This window comes from Pseudophryne corroboree, unplaced genomic scaffold, assembly GCF_028390025.1.
Source record: "Pseudophryne corroboree isolate aPseCor3 unplaced genomic scaffold, aPseCor3.hap2 scaffold_271, whole genome shotgun sequence".
NCBI classification, from domain to species: Eukaryota; Metazoa; Chordata; class Amphibia; order Anura; family Myobatrachidae; genus Pseudophryne; species Pseudophryne corroboree.
Window position 1 is genome coordinate 402,511 of NW_026969372.1, and position 15,216 is coordinate 417,726.

Sequence of the window (15,216 nt, forward strand, 5' to 3'; positions counted from 1 at the left end):
ATTTGATCAACTCCATTTATTTAGTATGATATCCCAGGTGATAGGATGCCGGCAGTCAGAACAACATACTTTATTAAATAACACATCTCAAACTACCATACCCAGGATTCAAACCTATAACCTGTTGAATTCTAATCAAACACCCTACCTATTGAGCTATTTGATCCTGCATAAAAATTGTGAACATTATATGAAGCTATTGGTACTTTGCAAAAAAAAAGAATCAGCATTACAACGCAGCAGATCCATGCAGTTTGCAGCCACACACTACATGTATCTGCTCAGCCACAATGCTGATTATTTCTTCACAAAGTACAAGGTGAGCTCCAAACAGAATTCTCTAGCTTAGAATTATACCTTTCTTTGCCAAACCTAGAAGTCGGGCCCCCCACCCTGGGATCCCCCAGAGGGAGGCCTGCACCGTCATGCGGCAGGCTTGTCCGTTTTGGAAGCAGGCTGATGGGCAGCCCAGGATTGCTTCAGTCTGGGCTTGGCAGGTCTGGAAACATGAGCTTGCTTTGGGTATGCCTGACCTTGGGTACGCTTTACCTGGAGGATGAAAGGGCCAAGAAAAGTACTTTTAGCCTTCTGCGTGGTAGGAGTCATACTAGGTAGGCAAGCTGTTTTAGCAGTAGCCAGATCAGCTACAATCTTATTGAGGTCTTCTCCAAAAGGAGATTCAACTGAGGCAGCACAAGGGAACTCTCATCTGGGGACAACAACTGCAGGGAGAACACATATTTTCAGATGAACATGGTAGGGCAGAAGGCTGCCTAATACTGAAGCACCCCCAAACAACAAATCAAATGCAACTTACTTGACAGAGATGTGCCTGAGCAACGGCCCTCCCCAGCCCTATCCCAAATCATACTTATTTTGCATAGGAGATACCATGGTCATGAAGATTGTTCTCCCAGGGTTAGGTTCATTCATTGCATTCTGGGTATGCTGACCCCTGTGATTTCCCCAAATGTGGGAAACTCGACTGCATTATTTGTGGTAGTGGGGGACTGTGTTTGTGCTTTCCTCTGGTCAGCTCTGGTAAAAGTCAGATTTCTTTGTCTCAGATCTTCCTCTAGCCTTGTTCTTCTTTCGAGAGTTCCCTTGTGCTGCCTCAGTTGGATCTCCTTCACTTGACAGGGGGGTGCCCGAGCAGCGACCCTCCCCAGCTCTAGCCCAACTCCTACTTAGTTGCCAGGTGAGATACTATGATCATGAAGTTGCTTCTCCCAGGGCAAGGCTCACCCATTGCACTCTGGGTGTGCTGCCCCTGCGATTTCCCCAAATGTGGGAAACTTGACTGCATAATTTGAGTTTTCCCTGGTCGGCTCTCATGTAATTCAGATCTCTTTGTCTCAGGTCTCTCTCCAGCCTAGTTTGCTGTCTGGTTCTACTTCTTTTTTCTTGAGCCCCTCCCTTCTATACCCTTGTGCACTATCCTGACTTCTCCTCCCGTCTGCTTACTTTATGCCTCCCAATGCACAATGCAAACTACGGGTAGTGCTGCAGGGCCCACACCCTTTTACTTGCTTTACAGAGCAGCTCTGGAGCTGTTACAGTGCCCAGCTGCTGCAAGAAATCAGCTTGAATGCTTCAGGGGCTGGGGAATGGCCAACATGAGCCCCACACCGAAGGAGGGTGGGGGTGCTTAATGCGAACTAGGGGTCATCCAAGCACCACAAAAGGCCTCCATGCCCTGCACGCTCCTTTTCTCTTTTCATATGCAGACGAGGGTTGAAGCCAACTTTGACCCACTGCTTGGATGACATCACCATATTCAAATCCATCTGCTGCAGGCCATCCCCCAGGAATGCTTGCACTAGTTGTTGCATTTGGTTTGTTGTTTGGGGGTGCTTCAGTATTAGGCAGCCTTCTGCCACCCCATGTTCATCTGAAAATATGTGTTCTCCCTGCAGTTGTTGTCCCCAGATGAGAGTTCCCTTGTGCTGCCTCAGTTGAATCTCCTTTACTTGACAGAGATGTGCCTGAGCAGCGGCCCTCCCCAGCCCTATCCCAAATCAAAAAAACACAAAAACTACCCACACAGGTGTGACCCTCTGTAGGAAATCAGTAGCGCTGTCCCCACCATTTATCGGAGATAATCAATAAATAATTAAAAAATGGCTAATTACTATTAAATTTTAAAACATATAAATCATATTTTATTAACATATATTGCTGCAGCAAAATTGACATACATAAAAATGCATATTGTGTATAGTGGATGCCTTTAATGTAAATGCTCCACATACACAAATGTATATACTTAATTACGTTTATTCTCTGAGGCTTGGATTTTAATAAGCTGACTTCAAAATGTCCACATAGATTAATGATAGACCAATGAGCTCGGCATTTACGGACACTGCTTGCATGAGTATGTCCTTAATTAATTAATGTCCCGAAAAAGATGTGTGCACACATATATCACTTTGAATGGATAGTTACCATGGGCGATAAGTTTTTCATTCACCTCTTTAGAACAGTCTGTTTAGGACCGTCCCAATTGGAAAGACTCCCTCTGCTGGTGCTTGTCCATTTACTGCAGAATATCTGGAGACAATATCCACGGGAATCCGTCCACAGTGCTCCGGCTCCCTCTGCTGGTGGCTAACCGCAATTGCAGGTGGACTGGCTGTTTTGTCGTAGCCAGAAGCCGGTGATCGTGTAAAACAAGCAGGAGGTGATAGTCACTGCCAGTAGGTCCTTCGAAAACGCGTTTCTCCGCCTTCCCAGTGCGTTCAGCGGCTTCCTCAGTTCGAATGACCATCATCCCAATGAACACTTTATATAGCCCCACTTATTTGAAATTCCCGCGGCCATTCGCGCATGCGCACTCAAACGTGCGTTCCAAGCCTCAGTCTCATTACAAACTTTAAATAGACTCCAGCGGCCATTTTAGCTGGTTAAAACACACGATCCAAGCCTCATTATCACACCCGGAAGTTGCATCCATCGTTCTTATTAACAATATCAGAATCAAGCCTCGTTTTAAAACATAATTATCTACAACTTCATATTCAATTATACTGAACTCTAATGCAATTTGCTCAACAAGATTACGTCACTTAGTTTAATCATAATTAATTTATCATGATTACAAGTAATCCATGTCTTATTTGACAACATCAGTACAAATATGACCGTATTTAAGAACAATATTAATACTAGTCAACACATCCTATTTTATTAGCACAGGTGATAAATATATTAAATATACTGCTCAACAGTATCATTACTCGGAAATAAAAGGGGACTAATTTTGATTATAATTTGTACTTTATAATTTATAATTTAGATCCCCACACGCCATCTTGTGGTTCAAATACATAATTACATTAAGATCGAAAATGACATCATTATAACAAATACTTTTGTTAAGGAGGTAGATCAAAACCGATATTTACATTACAAAAGTAGTCATTTACAACGATGGAAGGATAATATACCGAAGGGCCAGTTCCTTCGGATAAAAAGGAATTGTTCCACCAAAGAAGGAGCAAGAGAACAAATGGAATCTCTCTATGGGGCGTTTCTTACGCAGGGGTATCCAATATCTGTTCTTGACCAGGCTTGGAAGGAGGTGGAAAATATGGAAAGAGACCATTTATTGGATACCACCAGCAAAAATACTAGAAAGAAAAATAACAAAATGACGGATAGGACAACAATGTTTGTAACTAAGTATAATACTAGTGCATACAAGATCAAGAGGATAATTAAGAAGAACTTTTCTATTCTCAAGTTGGATGAGATGTTGAACTCCAATGTAGTCCTTAGTGAACAGGTAATATTTCGGAAGTCAGATAGTCTGAAGTCCGCACTAGCTCCAAGTTTTTTTAGGAGACCTGGGGAAAAATCCATGGCTCCAGATGCCCAAGGGGGACAAATAGATACATGGATACCCAAACCGCCATTAGGGTTCCATAAGTGTGGTAGACTAAACTGTACAACATGCAAACACACAAAAAAGAAAACCACACAATTTGTCTCATCTGTATCGGGAGAGAAATTCAATATAAAAAGTTTTCTGAATTGTAGATCCATGTATGTTATCTACGTCTTACAGTGTGGTTGTGGAGCACAGTACGTGGGGCGCACCACTCGGGCACTTCACGTTAGGTTCATGGAGCATAAAAGACAGATAGATAAAAAAGTAGGAAACACCTACCTATACCGCCATATTTTGGAATGCAATGGAGGGAAAAGTGATAATCTACAAATCATGGCAATTGAACAAGTGGCGGTAACCAGTAGAGGAGGTGATAGGTATAAAAGGTTATGTAAGAAAGAGGCTTTCTGGATCTTTAGCCTAAAAACCTTGATCCCGCAGGGTCTGAATGATACGGTTGAGTTAAATAAAATCTAAGTTCAAATGTTTAATATTTATAATATAAATATTTGATTTTTATAAATATCATTCTTGACATATAATATATGGGGGGGTGGGATAGGATATGGTTCCTTATGATGCTGGATTAAGGAGATGGAGATAACAGGATTATGTATAACAATACGAAGGGGTGTAATTATGTATTTGAACCACAAGATGGCGTGTGGGGATCTAAATTATAAATTATAAAGTACAAATTATAATCAAAATTAGTCCCCTTTTATTTCCGAGTAATGATACTGTTGAGCAGTATATTTAATATATTTATCACCTGTGCTAATAAAATAGGATGTGTTGACAAGTATTAATATTGTTCTTAAATACGGTCATATTTGTACTGATGTTGTCAAATAAGACATGGATTACTTGTAATCATGATAAATTAATTATGATTAAACTAAGTGACGTAATCTTGTTGAGCAAATTGCATTAGAGTTCAGTATAATTGAATATGAAGTTGTAGATAATTATGTTTTAAAACGAGGCTTGATTCTGATATTGTTAATAAGAACGATGGATGCAACTTCCGGGTGTGATAATGAGGCTTGGATCGTGTGTTTTAACCAGCTAAAATGGCCGCTGGAGTCTATTTAAAGTTTGTAATGAGACTGAGGCTTGGAACGCACGTTTGAGTGCGCATGCGCGAATGGCCGCGGGAATTTCAAATAAGTGGGGCTATATAAAGTGTTCATTGGGATGATGGTCATTCGAACTGAGGAAGCCGCTGAACGCACTGGGAAGGCGGAGAAACGTGTTTTCGAAGGACCTACTGGCAGTGACTATCACCTCCTGCTTGTTTTACACGATCACCGGCTTCTGGCTACGACAAAACAGCCAGTCCACCTGCAATTGCGGTTAGCCACCAGCAGAGGGAGCCGGAGCACTGTGGACGGATTCCCGTGGATATTGTCTCCAGATATTCTGCAGTAAATGGACAAGCACCAGCAGAGGGAGTCTTTCCAATTGGGACGGTCCTAAACAGACTGTTCTAAAGAGGTGAATGAAAAACTTATCGCCCATGGTAACTATCCATTCAAAGTGATATATGTGTGCACACATCTTTTTCGGGACATTAATTAATTAAGGACATACTCATGCAAGCAGTGTCCGTAAATGCCGAGCTCATTGGTCTATCATTAATCTATGTGGACATTTTGAAGTCAGCTTATTAAAATCCAAGCCTCAGAGAATAAACGTAATTAAGTATATACATTTGTGTATGTGGAGCATTTACATTAAAGGCATCCACTATACACAATATGCATTTTTATGTATGTCAATTTTGCTGCAGCAATATATGTTAATAAAATATGATTTATATGTTTTAAAATTTAATAGTAATTAGCCATTTTTTAATTATTTATTGATTATCTCCGATAAATGGTGGGGACAGCGCTACTGATTTCCTACAGAGGGTCACACCTGTGTGGGTAGTTTTTGTGTTTTTTTGTTCAATATAGGGATTGCAATTATCCCTGTATCAGGAGCAGCAGTCTCCGCCATTGTCTAAAATCTCCTTGATCCAGCGGGTACTGGCGCCGGAGAGTGTATACTTCTGTCCACACAAGGTTGGTGTGTGGGCGGTTGTGTACACATCCAGTATCATTTATTCTTTGATTTGATTGTCTTAGGTAATTGCATCTCGGGCAGCAGGTAACTTGGGGAACCATTGATATGGCAGCGCTTAAGTGCATAGCTGAACGATTGGAAAGACGCAATGTGTATTTAAGAGGGGGGGAAGATATACAAATTATGGAGAGGGATGAGAATTTGGAGGATATGCATGGTTTATTCAATAGACTAGAAAATCTATGTATAGAGGAAACAAGGCACTGGTGGGACCAGGTGTCCTTACAGAAATATTTAGATCAAGGTTTGATACCCAGGGGATTGAGGATTTTAAAGACCTCTACGTTTAAAGAGGACAAGCAGTTTTCAGAGGAATGGAATAAATTACTAGATAATTGTTCCATAAACCTTATGAAATTGCTTGTCAGATTTAGGGAAGACAAAGTTAGTGTGATACAGAAGGAAATTGAAAAGACCCAGGATTTGTTGAAATCTTTTTCTGAAGACAAAGGATTCAATGAAAGAGATCTGAGAGTAAATCGTAAGGTGGAGGATTTTGAAAAAACCTTAGTCTTCAGAAAAAACAACAAACTAAATCGGGATAAATTAGACTATCAAAAGGGAGAGGTTCACACTTACAATAGAAGGAGGGACAACATCTATGACCAAAAACCCTCTAAAAGGGAATTAGGACCCAGACAAAATCTTGAACATAGATTAGGTCATTACAGGGGACCAAGAACCCCAATTGATCGGAGAGATTCCAGGAGTTTTAGGAATCAGGATGAGGGGAATTGGGAACCAAATACCTATAGGAATAGGCATGATAATTTATTCCAACAAAATAGTGTCAAATCCCCAGCCCCATATTCCAAGTGGAGTAGAAGAGACTCTGGAAGGGATGATTGGGTAGATATGGGAGGGAAGAATAGGCAACAGTCGAACACCCATGGTGGCACAAATAATTTTTTGGAGGACAGCCACAGATTCCAAAACCGTCCACAAAGAAAGTACGAAGGAACAGGGTGGTCCGGAAAAAGGCAAAGAGAACAAGAGCCAGAGGAAAGAGAGGAAGAAAGAGTAGGTCAAGTAAAAAACATGAAATTAAAGTGAAGGGAAAAGGGGTTTTTAATTTGTCCTCAAAAAAGTTGGGTCCAGATCAACTGAGATTGCTTGAAAAGGGCTTAAACTTTGCTCCCGCCCAAAAACCCAACTTATTCGATCTATTCGTTGATCTTAATAGATATATCAGAACGCTAAGTAGAAAGCGATATTTCGCGATGAAAAATATGAAGAAAAAAGGTATTGAAGGTAATCCCATTATATTGGATCAGGATGACCAATTAATGGTTGATATATTAGAATCCTTGGCAGATGAATCAACGAATGAGTCGAATAAGGAGGACTATACTAAAATATTTGATGGTAATGGGACAAACAGATTTAAAAATAAGTCTGAGTTTTACCCGCTGACTTATAGAGGGCCCTATATTGAGAGCTTCTATAAGTCAACATTAGAACAATTTAGGGAGATGTGCCAAAAATCAGAGAAACAATCGTTAAAGGATAATTTGAGTACTAAGGAACGATCAGCACTTAAAATCTTGAGGGGGGATCCCTCCTTGACTATTAAACAAGCTGATAAAGGCGGTGGGATTGTGGTAATGGATACAGTGATGTACTTGGCGGAGGCCAATAGACAATTAAACAACGTCCACCTGTATTCAAGACTGACCCACAATCCCACCGCACAGTTTCAAAAGGAATTAAAAATCTTGCTAAATAGGGCAGTGGATTTAGGTGCTATATCCAGAGAAACTCAATGTTTTTTGTTTTCTGATAATCCGGTAATTCCCACGTATTATTGTCTTCCAAAAGTACATAAAACTTTAATTAACCCCCCGGGAAGACCCATTATTGCGGGGGTAGATTCATTGACCAGCAATTTATCTTTTTTTATAGACAGTTTTTTACAGGGTTATGTTGTCAAATTAAAATCACACATTAAGGACACTACACATTTTTTTAAATTTAATTAAAAATATTAAATGGCAGTCAACTTATTGTTTTATCACATGTGATGTAGAATCATTATATTCTAACATTGAGCACCAGTTGGGGATTGAGGCAGTGGCATTTTATCTGTTAAGAGACCCTAATATAGGGGAAGAATTGCGGTGGTTGATTTTGGAGAGTATTAGATTTATACTCGAACATAATTATTTTATTTTTGATAAACGATATTATTTACAGACTAGGGGGACGGCCATGGGAACCAGGTTCGCTCCGAGTTTCGCCAACCTGTTTATGGGGCGGTTCGAGGAACAACATGTGTGGACCAGTGATCTCGGGGCGAGCCTGGTTCTTTATGGCCGTTTCATTGATGATTTATTTTTCATTTGGGAGGGGAGCACTGAATCAGCAGAAGAATTTGTTGCCAGTTTGAATTGCAATAATTATGGTTTGAAGTTTACGGGGTACTGCCACCCCACACAGGTCACTTTTTTGGATATAGCACTTAAGATCGAAAATGACATCATTATAACAAATACTTTTGTTAAGGAGGTAGATCAAAACCGATATTTACATTACAAAAGTAGTCATTTACAACGATGGAAGGATAATATACCGAAGGGCCAGTTCCTTCGGATAAAAAGGAATTGTTCCACCAAAGAAGGAGCAAGAGAACAAATGGAATCTCTCTATGGGGCGTTTCTTACGCAGGGGTATCCAATATCTGTTCTTGACCAGGCTTGGAAGGAGGTGGAAAATATGGAAAGAGACCATTTATTGGATACCACCAGCAAAAATACTAGAAAGAAAAATAACAAAATGACGGATAGGACAACAATGTTTGTAACTAAGTATAATACTAGTGCATACAAGATCAAGAGGATAATTAAGAAGAACTTTTCTATTCTCAAGTTGGATGAGATGTTGAACTCCAATGTAGTCCTTAGTGAACAGGTAATATTTCGGAAGTCAGATAGTCTGAAGTCCGCACTAGCTCCAAGTTTTTTTAGGAGACCTGGGGAAAAATCCATGGCTCCAGATGCCCAAGGGGGACAAATAGATACATGGATACCCAAACCGCCATTAGGGTTCCATAAGTGTGGTAGACTAAACTGTACAACATGCAAACACACAAAAAAGAAAACCACACAATTTGTCTCATCTGTATCGGGAGAGAAATTCAATATAAAAAGTTTTCTGAATTGTAGATCCATGTATGTTATCTACGTCTTACAGTGTGGTTGTGGAGCACAGTACGTGGGGCGCACCACTCGGGCACTTCACGTTAGGTTCATGGAGCATAAAAGACAGATAGATAAAAAAGTAGGAAACACCTACCTATACCGCCATATTTTGGAATGCAATGGAGGGAAAAGTGATAATCTACAAATCATGGCAATTGAACAAGTGGCGGTAACCAGTAGAGGAGGTGATAGGTATAAAAGGTTATGTAAGAAAGAGGCTTTCTGGATCTTTAGCCTAAAAACCTTGATCCCGCAGGGTCTGAATGATACGGTTGAGTTAAATAAAATCTAAGTTCAAATGTTTAATATTTATAATATAAATATTTGATTTTTATAAATATCATTCTTGACATATAATATATGGGGGGGTGGGATAGGATATGGTTCCTTATGATGCTGGATTAAGGAGATGGAGATAACAGGATTATGTATAACAATACGAAGGGGTGTAATTATGTATTTGAACCACAAGATGGCGTGTGGGGATCTAAATTATAAATTATAAAGTACAAATTATAATCAAAATTAGTCCCCTTTTATTTCCGAGTAATGATACTGTTGAGCAGTATATTTAATATATTTATCACCTGTGCTAATAAAATAGGATGTGTTGACTAGTATTAATATTGTTCTTAAATACGGTCATATTTGTACTGATGTTGTCAAATAAGACATGGATTACTTGTAATCATGATAAATTAATTATGATTAAACTAAGTGACGTAATCTTGTTGAGCAAATTGCATTAGAGTTCAGTATAATTGAATATGAAGTTGTAGATAATTATGTTTTAAAACGAGGCTTGATTCTAATATTGTTAATAAGAACGATGGATGCAACTTCCGGGTGTGATAATGAGGCTTGGATCGTGTGTTTTAACCAGCTAAAATGGCCGCTGGAGTCTATTTAAAGTTTGTAATGAGACTGAGGCTTGGAACGCACGTTTGAGTGCGCATGCGCGAATGGCCGCGGGAATTTCAAATAAGTGGGGCTATATAAAGTGTTCATTGGGATGATGGTCATTCGAACTGAGGAAGCCGCTGAACGCACTGGGAAGGCGGAGAAACGCGTTTTCGAAGGACCTACTGGCAGTGACTATCACCTCCTGCTTGTTTTACACGATCACCGGCTTCTGGCTACGACAAAACAGCCAGTCCACCTGCAATTGCGGTTAGCCACCAGCAGAGGGAGCCGGAGCACTGTGGACGGATTCCCGTGGATATTGTCTCCAGATATTCTGCAGTAAATGGACAAGCACCAGCAGAGGGAGTCTTTCCAATTGGGACGGTCCTAAACAGACTGTTCTAAAGAGGTGAATGAAAAACTTATCGCCCATGGTAACTATCCATTCAAAGTGATATATGTGTGCACACATCTTTTTCGGGACATTAATTAATTAAGGACATACTCATGCAAGCAGTGTCCGTAAATGCCGAGCTCATTGGTCTATCATTAATCTATGTGGACATTTTGAAGTCAGCTTATTAAAATCCAAGCCTCAGAGAATAAACGTAATTAAGTATATACATTTGTGTATGTGGAGCATTTACATTAAAGGCATCCACTATACACAATATGCATTTTTATGTATGTCAATTTTGCTGCAGCAATATATGTTAATAAAATATGATTTATATGTTTTAAAATTTAATAGTAATTAGCCATTTTTTAATTATTTATTGATTATCTCCGATAAATGGTGGGGACAGCGCTACTGATTTCCTACAGAGGGTCACACCTGTGTGGGTAGTTTTTGTGTTTTTTTGTTCAATATAGGGATTGCAATTATCCCTGTATCAGGAGCAGCAGTCTCCGCCATTGTCTAAAATCTCCTTGATCCAGCGGGTACTGGCGCCGGAGAGTGTATACTTCTGTCCACAAAAGGTTGGTGTGTGGGCGGTTGTGTACACATCCAGTATCATCTATCCCAAATCATACTTATTTTGCATAGGAGATACTATTGTCATGAAGATTGTTCTCCCAGGGTGAGGTTCATTCATTGCATTCTGGGTATGCTGACCCCTGTGATTTCCCCAAATGTGGGAAACTCGACTGCATTATTTGTGGTAGTGGTGGACTGTGTTTGTGCTTTCCTCTGGTCAGCTCTGGTAAAAGTCAGATTTCTTTGTCTCAGATCTTCCTCTAGCCTTGTTCTTCTTTTGAGAGTTCCCTTGTGCTGCCTCAGTTGGATCTCCTTCACTTGAAAGGTAGTGCCCGAGCAGCGACCCTCCCCAGCTCTAGCCCAACTCCTACTAACCTGCCAGGTGAGATACTATGATCATGAAGGTGCTTCTCCCAGGGCAAGGCTCACCCATTGCACTCTGGGTGTGCTGCCCCTTGCGATTTCCCCAAATGTGGGAAACTTGACTGCATAATTTGTGTTTCCCCTGGACGGCTCTCGTATAATTCAGATCTCTTTGTCTCAGGTCTCTCTCCAGCCTAGTATGCTGTCTGTTTCCACTTCTCTTTTCTTGAGCCCATCCCTTCTATAACCTTGTGCACTATCCTGACTTCTCCTCCCGTCTGCTTACTTTGTGCCTTCCAATGCACAATGCAAACTACAGGTAGTGCTGCAGGGCCCACACCCTTTTACTTGCCTTACAGAGCAGCTCTGGAGCTGTTACAGTACCCAGCTGCTGCAAGAAATCAGCTTGAATGCTTTAGGGGCTGGGGCATGGCCAACATGAGCCCCACACCGAAGGAGGGTGGGGGTGTTTATTGCGAACTAGGGGTCATCCAAGCGTCGCAAAAGGCCGCCATGCCCTGCATATCCCTTTTCTCTTTTCATAAGCAGACGAGGGATGAAGCCAACTTTGACCCACTGCTTGGATGACATCACTTGCTGCCTTTCCAATGAAGCAAGTTTAATTTAGTAATAGGTGAAAAACCATCCCTACAAAGGTGTTAATCAGATACTTGGCTTTGTGGACACTTTTCAGAGAACAAATTTGTTAGCATAAAAATAAAGCCAGAAAATGAAGAGCTGTTTAATCACTCAATTGGATTTTTCTGCAAGCGTATTTCTTTTTCTCTGCAACCCACTGCTAAGTTGTGCTTCCTAGCTGTTCTTTTATAAAATCACTTAATCAAATCTAACTCTGATTACATCAGAGAAGGCCAGGTACCCTACACCATAAGAGGGGGTTTGAAATTTTGACTTGTCTACTTAAAGATCACCAAAATCTGATAACAAGGTAAATTACGTCCCTGGGTAGGATTGAACCACCAACCTTTTGGTTAATAACCGAACACGCTAACTGATTGCGCCACAGAGACACATTGCAAAAGCATATACTGACAAAGGCTAATAAGCATTCATCTAGAACGTTTCCTAGAAAAACTTTAAAAAGTCAATAATCTGGAGAGTTTTTGTAAGATGTTTCTTCCATCAACCAATGAAGAAACACATTGGTACTTTCCCATGATGAGTGAGTGCTTCAGGATCTCTTGCACTTACATGTGCAGCAGAGTACTGCAATGGAAGCATGCTGGGCCCATAACCCAGAGGTAGGCAGATTGAAACTATCCTCTGCTATATGCATTTTTTTTTTGTTAATTAAAGTAATCCAAAACTGGGATTGATATTTTTGCTCTTTTATTTTTACTTAAAGTACAATAACTTTTATTATTTTAATTTGTTTTAATAGTATATTGACAGTATTGTTTTCTTTCAAAAATCCACTTAATTTTCTTTACCCTATTATTCAAATGGTAATTGACAAAAACAAACTACATTGTCACCAGAAGAGCAATACAAAATGTACAAGTGATATATTAAAATCATCTTTCCAGCTTGAATTTCAATGATGCATTGGGGCAACGATTTTGTGAGAAACCTCTTCACCCTTAAATAAAGATTTTCTTAATTCCTTACCTGTGTGCTAATTAGATATCACCTTGTTTTCACATTAAACAGACTTCCACATGAGAAAGCAGCAAGGATGCAGTGGCGTTAATGTTTCCTGGTGTCAACCTGTATTATTTCAGTAGATATTGAAATGAGGATGCATCTTGCTGCCTTTCCAATGAAGCATGTTTAATTTAGTAATAGGTGAAAAACCATCCCTACAAAGGTGTTAATCAGATACTTGGCTTTGTGGACTCTTTTCAGAGAACAAATTTGTTAGCATAAAAATAAAGCCAGAAAATGAAGAGCTGTTTAATCACTCAATTGGATTTTTCTGCCAGCATATTTCTTTTTCTCTGCAACCCACTGCTAAATTGTGCTTCCTAGCTGTTTTTTTTATAAAATCACTTAATCAAATCTAACTGATTACATCAGAGTAGGCCAGGTACCCTACACTATAAGAGAGGGTTTGAAATTTTGACTTGTCTACTTAAATATCACCAAAATCTGATCACAAGGTCAATTACGTCCATGGGTGGGATTGAACCACCAACTTTTTGGTTAATAGCCGTACACACTAACTGATTGCGCTACAGCGACACTTTGTGAAAGTACATACTGACAAAGGCTAATAAGCATTCATCTAGAACGTTTCCTAGAAAAACTTTAAATAGTCAATAATCTGGAGAGTTTTTGTAAGATGTTTCTTCCATCAACCAATGAAGAAACACATTGGTACTTTCCCATGATGAGTGAGTGCTTCAGGATCTCTTGCACTTACATGTGCAGCAGAGTACTGTAATGGAAGCATGCTGGGTCCATAACCCAGAGGTAGGCAGATTGAAATTATCCTCTGCTATATGCATTTTTTTTTTGTTAATTAAAGTAATCCAAAACTGGGATTGATATTTTTGCTCTTTTTATTTTACTTAAAGTACAATAACTTTTACCTTTTTAATTTGTTTTAATAGTATATAGACAGTATTGTTTTCTTTCAAAAATCCACTTAATTTTCTTTACCCGATTATTAAAATGGTAATTGACAAAAACAAACTACATTGTCACCAGAAGAGCAATACAAAATGTACAAGTGATATATTAAAATCATCTTTCCAGCTTGAATTTCAATGATGCATTGGGGCAACGATTTTGTGAGAAACATCTTACCCTTAAATAAAGATTTTCTTAATTCCTTACCTGTGTGCTAATTAGATATCACCTTGTTTTCACATTAAACAGACTTCCACATGAGAAAGCAGCAAGGATGCAGTGGCGTTAATGTTTCCTGGTGTCAACCTGTATTATTTCAGTAGATATTGAAATGAGGATGCATCTTGCTGCCTTTCCAATGAAGCAAGTTTAATTTAGTAATAGGTGAAAAACCATCCCTACAAAGATGTTAATCCGATACTTGGCTTTGTGGACACTTTTCAGAGAATAAATTAGTTAGCATAAAAATAAAGCCAGAAAATGAAGAGCTGTTTAATCACTCAATTGGATTTTTCTGCCAGCATATTTCATTTTCTCTGCAAACCACTGCTAAATTGTGCTTCCTAGCTGTTTTTTGATAAAATCACTTAATCAAATCTAACTCTGATTACATCAGAGTAGGCCAGGTACCCTACACCATAAGAGGGGGTTTGAAATTTTGACTTGTCTATTTAAAGATCACCAAAATCTGATGACAAGGTCAATAACATCCCTGGGTGGGATTGAACCACCAACCCTTTGGTTAATAACCAAACACACTAACCGATTGCACCACAGAGACACTTTGCAAAAGTCCATAATGACAAAGGCTAATAAGCATTCATCTAGAACGTTTCCTAGAAAACTTTAAAAAGTCAATAATCTGGAGAGTTTTTGTAAGATGTTTCTTCCATCAACCAATAAAGAAACACATTGGTACTTTCCCATGATGAGTGAGTGCTTCAGAATCTCTTGCACTTACATGTGCAGCAGAGTACTGCAATGGAAGCATGCTGGGCCCCTTAACCCAGAGGTAGGCAGATTGAAACTATCCTCTGCTATATGCATTTTTTTTTTTGTTAATTAAAGTAATCCAAAACTGGGATTGATATTTTTGCTCTTTTATTTTTACTTAAAGTACAATAACTTTTACCATTTTAATTTGTTTTAATAGTATATTG

General features: G+C 39.4%; 4 non-coding genes across 4 annotated transcripts; all 4 read left to right on the forward strand.

Moving 5' to 3' along the window:
* Positions 1-867: 867 nt before the first annotated feature.
* On the forward strand, positions 868-1,031 carry LOC135013335 (U1 spliceosomal RNA). Its single transcript, XR_010212014.1, has one exon. It is a non-coding gene; the product is annotated as a U1 spliceosomal RNA (small nuclear RNA).
* A 152-nt stretch (positions 1,032-1,183) lies between these two features.
* LOC135013591 (U1 spliceosomal RNA) lies at positions 1,184-1,346 on the forward strand. The gene has a single exon (XR_010212252.1). It is a non-coding gene; the product is annotated as a U1 spliceosomal RNA (small nuclear RNA).
* A 9,807-nt stretch (positions 1,347-11,153) lies between these two features.
* Positions 11,154-11,317, forward strand: LOC135013359 (U1 spliceosomal RNA). Its single transcript, XR_010212038.1, has one exon. It is a non-coding gene; the product is annotated as a U1 spliceosomal RNA (small nuclear RNA).
* A 151-nt stretch (positions 11,318-11,468) lies between these two features.
* Positions 11,469-11,632, forward strand: LOC135013452 (U1 spliceosomal RNA). Its single transcript, XR_010212124.1, has one exon. It is a non-coding gene; the product is annotated as a U1 spliceosomal RNA (small nuclear RNA).
* The last annotated feature ends 3,584 nt before the right edge of the window (positions 11,633-15,216 follow it).